The following is a 7,340-nucleotide window of genomic DNA, read 5'->3' as shown; positions in this document are numbered from 1 at the left end:
TTTAACCATTGAGCCACATCCCCAGCCTCCCCCTTTTTTTGAGACAGGGTCTTGATAAATTGCTGAGCTTGGCTTTGAACTCATGATCCTCCTGCCTCAGCCTCCTCAGCCACTGGGATTACAGGTGTGCACCACCGCACCCGGCCTATCCTTCTCTCTTTTTTCTCAGGAGGGAGGATTGAACCCAGGGATGCTTTATCACTGAGCTACATCCCCAGCCCTTTTTACTACTTTTTATTTTGAGACAGGATCTTGCTAAATTGCCCAGTCTGACCTCAAACTGGCAATCTTCCTGCCTCCTGCTGGGATTACAGGTGTGTGACACTGCGCCTGGACCATCCTGTATCTATCCCATCCTTTCATCTATCCATCTGTCTACTCACCCATCTATCTTATCTATCTGTACACACACACACACACACACACACAAATGTATTAAGTGCATCTTAATACATTATGTCCAAAACACATACTTTTGGAAATCATATCAAACACAGTTTGGGGGGATGTCTAAACACATTAATTTACCCACAACTTGGCTTTGCTTTAGAGACAAGCAGTGATGTTAGTATTTAATTTTTGCTTTTGCAAAAGTAAAAAAAAAAACTTTAGAAAAGCAATAAATTGGCACTTTAAATATCCATAGAAATAGAAAGCAAGTTAGCAATTGCTGAGGGTTGGGGCCAGGGAGGGGGGCCTGATGGCTAATGGGCTAGGAGTTTCTTTCCAGACTGAACCACTGAAAAGGGGTGAATTTTATATTTTGTAAATTATATCTCAGCTGGATGTGGTGGTCCACACTTGCAATCCCAGCAATTTAGGAAGCGAGGCAGGAGGATCACAACTTTGAGGCCAGCCTTGACAACAAGACACTGTCTCAAAATTAAATTTTTTTTTTGTACCAAGGATTGAACCCAGAGGCATTTAACCACTGAGCCACATCCTCAGCCTTTTAAAAATATTTTATCAAGGGACAGGGTCTCACTGAATTGCTTAGGGCCTCACTAAATTGCTGAGGCTGGCTTTGAACTCTCAATCCTCCTGCCTCAACCTCCTGAGGATTATAGGCTTGTGCCACCACACTTCATACATGTGGCTATTCCAGTCCTATCTAAAGAAAAAAAATTTTATCTGGGTTTGGTGGTGCACACCTGTAGTCCCAGAGTCTGGGGAGGCTGAGGCAGGAGGATCGAAAGTTCAAAGACAGCTTCAACAACTTAGCAAGGCCCTAAGCAACTTGGCAAGACCCTGTCTCTAAATAAAATATATATTAAAAAAGGGCTGGGGATGTGGCTCAGTGGTTAAGGTCCCCTGGGTTTAATCCCTAGTACCAAAATAAATAAACAAACAAATAAAATAAATAAAAAGAATTGGAATGTATAGCTCGGTGGTAAAGAGCCCCTGGGTTCAACCCCCAGTGCAAAAAAAAAAAGCGGGGGGAGGGGAGAAGAATAAGTTATATCTCAAAAAAAAAACTAAGCACTTTTACACATGATTCTCAACTGTGTGCATATGTGGGTATTTTTACAACCATTTTATGGCAGGGAAACTGAGGCTGGAAGAGGTAAAGTGTTCCAGAGGTCTGTAGTAAAACTGGTGATAAATAACTAACATTTATGGAGCTCTTACTAAGAGATATTGAGAATCATCACAAAAGCCACATGACTTTTCTTCTTTTTTTGTGGGGGGGTGGAGGATACTGAGGATTGAACCATGGGGTGATTTACCATCGTGCTACCTCCCTTCTCTTTTTATTGTTTATTTTCAGACAGGGTCTTGCTAAGTTGCCCAGGCTGGCCTTGAACTTGTGATCCTCCTGCCTCAGCCTCTCAGTAGCTGGAATCACAGTGCCACCTCTCCTGGCACACATCGTGACTTTTAACCCATTTTGTAAATCAGGAAGCAGGCTTTGCTGAAGGTCTCATGTTTTGTTTGCTTCTGGGTGCAGGGGTCGAACCCAGGGCCTCGGGACAAGCAAGTGCTCTACCACAGAGCTACACCCCCAGCCCTGGAGGTCACATGTTAAGGAGATGGCTAGGACCCAAAGGCAGGCAATCCGATGCCAGCTCCTTATTCAAGAACTCATTTTCTCAAAATAAAGGCTTGCCTGCAGTCCCAGCTATTTGGGAGGCTGAGGCAGGAGGATTGCCTGAGGCCACGAATTCCAGACCAGCCTGGGCAACATAGTAAGGCCCTGTCTCAAAAAAAAAAAAAAAAAAAAAAAAAAAGAAAAAGAAAAGGAAGAGGAGGATGTGAGCAGAACCTCATCTACTACTATTGCTTGTATAACTTGGCACAGCCACTTTAGAAAATATTTGGCAATAACCCCTAGGGACGAACATCTACCTACCTTAGATGTTCTAATGACCCAGCAATTCCTCAGAAATATGTGCACATGTCCACTAAAAGACACCAATAACACGCACAGGACTATTTAAGGTAGCACTTCCTTAGTTTTTGGTACTAGAGATTGAACCCAGGGCTGCTCCACTACTGAGCTACATTCCCAGCTCTTTTTATTTTATATTGAGATAAGGTCTTGCTAAATTACCCAGGCTGGCCTCCAACTTGCCATCCTCCTGTCTTAGCCTCCAGCCCTGTTCCTGTCAGCCCAAAGCTGCAAAGAACCCAGATGTCTGTCCACAGATGCGCAGATCAATGCGCCGCTGCACAGCCACTCTGTGCTCTAGAAGGAAATGCCGCCACCCGGGGCATCTCACTCACAATGTGTTGAGCAAGAGAAGCGTGAGATGAAAGCTGTTGATTTCCTTTATATGAAGCTCCAAAGCCCGAATTCATACAGAGCTCTGCGGTGTTGGGCTGCCGTTGAGCTTTGGGGTGACCAAGCCTTTTGGGGGGGCTCCTAACATTTTGTTTATCTGAGTTTGTGATAAACATGGGTGGTTCTCTGGGAACATTCATTGCTCTGGATATGTTTTTTTTACGTGTATTTAGACTTAAAGGTGGTTTTAGAAAAGAAATCATGTTTGCATGGGTGCGCGTGGGAATGCACCCCTCTCCCCACCCCACACAATATCAACCCATCTATTTCCTGAATCACCTTCACAAGCTGCTGGTGGCATGATGGGTATTTAATAGATTGTTTCCCTTAGCTACGGCCACCTCTGCTCCTGTCCTGGTGTGGGTCCAGGGCCCAGCCTGTCCCCCTCCTTCCCGGCCCATGCTCCTGTGTGCCTGTATGGCAGTCTGAGATTTGGTGGTCTCCTCACCAGTGGGAGCACATCAACATCAGGAACATGACCTCTGCCTCTTCACCCTGGCACCCCAGCTCCTTCTGCCAGGCTGGGTCTGCAGAAGGTTCCACCAAAGAATGCTTTGGCTGCACTGAATGGGGGCAAATCTTTGCCACCTGCACCTCAGATACAGCATTAATACATAAAGAACTCAAAAAACTTAACACTAACAAAACCAAATAACTCGGGGCTGGGGATATGGCTCAAGCGGTAGCGCGCTCGCCTGGCATGCGTGCGGCCCGGGTTCGATTCTCAGCACCACATACAAAGATGTTGTGCCCGCCAATAACTAAAAAAATAATAATAATAAATATTAAAATTCTCTCTCTCTTTCTCTCTCTCACTCTCTCTTTAAAAAAAATAAAATTAAAAAAATAAAAATAAAAAAAAACAAAAACAAATAACTCAATAAATAAATAGGCAAAGGAACTAAACAGACACTTCACAGAAGAAATATGAATGGTCAACAAATATTTTTTTTAAACGCAAATTAAAACCACACTGAGATTCCATCTCATTCCAGTCAGAATGGCAACTATCAAGAATACAAGTAACAATAAATGTTGGCGAAGATGTGGGGGGAAACACTCATACATTGCTGGTGGGACTGCAATTGGTGCAACCAGTCTGGAACGCAGTATGGAGATTAGATTCCTCAGAAAATTTGGAATGGAAACACCATTTGACCCAGTTATCCCACTCCTTGATTTATACCCAAAGGACTTAAAAATCAACATACTATAGTAATGCAGCCACATCAATGTTTATAGCAGCTCAATCCACAATAGTTAAGCTATGGAACCAACCTAGATGCCCTTCAACAGATGAATGGATAAAGAAAATGTGGTATACATATGCCATGGAATATTACTCAGCCATAAAAAGAATGACTTTATGACTTGCCAATAAATGGATAGAGCTGGAGACTATCATGCTAAGTGAAATAACAAAGGTTGATTGTTCTCTCTGGTGGAAGCTAGCTCACAACAGGGAGAGGGAAGGACGGAAGTTTTTTGGATTAGACAAAGGGGAATGAAGGGAAGGGAGGAGGGTTGGGAATAAGAAAGACAGTAGAATGAATCAAACATCACTTTCCTATGTTCATCTATGAACACACGACCGGTGAAATCCCTCTTCATGTACAACCGCAAGAATGGGATGTTATACTCCATGTATGTGTGATATGTCAAAATACTCTTTACTTTCATGTCCAAGTAAAAAGAACAGCAACAACAAAAAGAATGCTTTGGCTGGGCTGGGTTGGGCATCTCCAGGCAGAGAGGAGGGAGATGGTGACTCGGCTGAGAGGAAGGGGAATGTTATTCATGAGTCAAGGAAGCACCGCGTGGAGGGCAAATAAGGAGAAAGAGGATTTTTAGCTGTGTCTCCAATGGGTGCCAAGTTGGGAAGCCACTTCCTTGCTGGGTCTCAGTCTCTACATCTGTAAAGCAGATGAACGAATCCTGAAGGAAAGATTGTTAAATAGGACTAAAGTCAGGATGTTCAGCTGGGCATAGTGGTGCACACCTGTCATCTCAGCAACTCAGGGGACCCTGCCTCAAAATAAAAATTAAAAAGGGCTGAGGATGTAGCTCAGTTTTACAGCACCCTGAGGTTCCATCCCCAGTACCACAAGAAAAATAAAATTAAATAAGGGAGCCAGAGGGATTACTTTTCATAACAGAACATCCAATTTGTTCTGTTAAAAAATATGAGTCTCAGTTGAGCATGGTGGTGCAAGCCCATCATCCCAGCAACTCAGGAGGCTGAGGCAGGAGGCTCATCAGTTCAAAGCCAGCCTCAGCAACAGTGAGGCACTAAGCAACTCAGTGAGACTCTGTCTCTAAATAAAATACAAAATAGGGCTGGATATGTGGCTCAGTGGTCAAGTGTCTCTGAGTTCAGTCCCTGGATACCCTCCCCCCAAATATGAGTCTCAACACTCTATGTTTATGTGTAGTGATGTACAAATGGCAATCACAGTGTTCATACTTTTTTGGGGGTGGGGTGTAAGAGGGATTGACTCCAGGGAGGCTTAACCACTGAGCCACATCCCCAGCCCTTTTATTAGTATTTTATTTAGAGACAGGTTCTCCCTGAGTTGCTCAGGGCCTCGCTAAATTGAAGAGGTTGGCTTTGAACTTGCGGTCCTCCTGCATCAGCCTCCCCAGCCGCTGGGATTACAGATGTCTGACATCACGCCCAACTGTTCACAGAGTTTTAAATTATGAAAATACCAAGTCAAAAAAAAAGGTCTTGGGCTGGGGATGTGGCTCAAGCGGTAGCGCGCTCACCTGGCATGCGTGCGGCCGGGTTCGATCCTCAGCACCACATACCAACAAAGATGTTGTGTCCGCCGAGAAATAAAAAATAAATATTAAAAATTCTCTCTCTCTCTCTCCTCTCTCACTCTCTCTAAAAAAAAAAAGATGCTCTGTCTACCAAAAACTGAAAAATAAATATTAAAAAAAAAAGGTCTTATGAAGACTACCTGTAGTCCTGACTGAGAACCATGCATCTTTGTGCCCTGAGATTGAAGAATGGACAAGGAGGGAAAGAAGTACAGCAGGCTAGACATCAAGGGGGCATTCAGCTATCTGTCTGTCAATCTGTCCATCTGTCCAGTTGTGCGACCGTGGGGTCCTTTACCTTTCCATCCATCCATCTCCTAATGATCATTCTGTTCACCCTTTCTGCCTTTTCCTCTACTTCGATCCACTTATAACCAGTCCATCCATCCATCCACCCACCCATCTCTTCTGCCCAGCCATTCATCCATCCCCTGCCATCTACCATCTGCCCATCCATCCTCCCCCGGGTTCATGTACCTGACCTTTCATTTCGTCATCCACCCCCCACCCAAATCCCCACTCGCGCTGGTCGGGCACCCATGGTGATGTCAGCCCTGTGTTAAGCTGGGGTGGAAGTGGGGGAGCCCAGATGCTGGCGCTCTGACTCCTGTCTCCTTGCTGCTTAGCTTGCCCAGCTGTGACCAGAGAGGGGCAGAGACCGTGCCTGGGGGATTGAGGAAGTTCAGAGGGTGGAAGGACAATTAGCAGCCTGGGGAGGGGGTGGTCTGGAAAGTCTCTTTAGAAGAAAATGTGCTTGGGGCGTCTCCCAAGACCAGGTGAGGACCAGACTGCAGGGGGTGGGAGCGCCTGGGAGGGCGAGGCTGGATCCAAGGCAGTGCTGGGAGCCACAGGGTGCAGCGGTGGGCATCTTTGCCACGCCCACCCAGCCCTGAGGGCATGGTCAGGCAGCCACAGCCCGGCCCCTGAGCCTCTCCAGAAAGTACAACTGAAAGAGGGAGGCTGGGGAGACACGCCACTGGCCTGGCGAGCGCGAGGCGCTGGGTTCCATCCTTCCATCCAGCAAAAGGGGGAAAAAAATGAAAAGGGTCTCTCTCCCCTGGGGTGTTTGAGAAGCACCCATCACACCGTGCCATGCACCCCCACTCCTGTGCCATGCACCCCCACTCCTGTGCCATGCACCCCCCACTCCTGTGCCATGCACCCCCCACTCCTGTGCCATGCACCCCCACTCCTGTGCCATGCGGCCTCTCAGCCTTATCTCACTTCCCTGTGAGTGGGGTGAGGACAATGGTCCCCACCTACAGGACGGTTCCCACCGTCTGGCTGGACTGAGGGGAACCCAGGGCTGCTCCACATCAGACACCAGACAGCGCCCCATGAGCTCCCAACCCAGGCCAGGGATGCAAGGTAGGGAGGAAGGAAGCACAGAGAGACCCCTGGGCAGGCGGGACGGTGCTCAGGGCCTGGCCTGGTGCCAAGGACACTGAAGAGGCCGGGAAGACCTGAGGAGGGCAGCTGCCTGGGTTTCCCAGAAGGTTCTAGAAGAACCAGAGTAACTCCAGGCCCAGGTCCCCTCAGTCCCTCTCCTTCCTTTCCTCTCCCAGGATCCTTCTCCCCGCACCAGCAAGGCCACAACACCCCACCCAAAGCTTCCCAGGAAACAGCAGCCCCCCAGCCCGGCCCTGGCGGAACCACAGCACTGTCAGAAGCATTCTCTTCCCCGTCCCCCAGGCGGTGTAGACAGGCAGGGATTTTCCTTGCCCTTTGTCACCAT

This window comes from Spermophilus citellus (assembly GCF_964194105.1).
Source record: "Spermophilus citellus genome assembly, chromosome: 6".
Lineage (NCBI taxonomy): Eukaryota > Metazoa > Chordata > Mammalia > Rodentia > Sciuridae > Spermophilus > Spermophilus citellus.
This window is presented reverse-complemented; position numbering follows the sequence as displayed.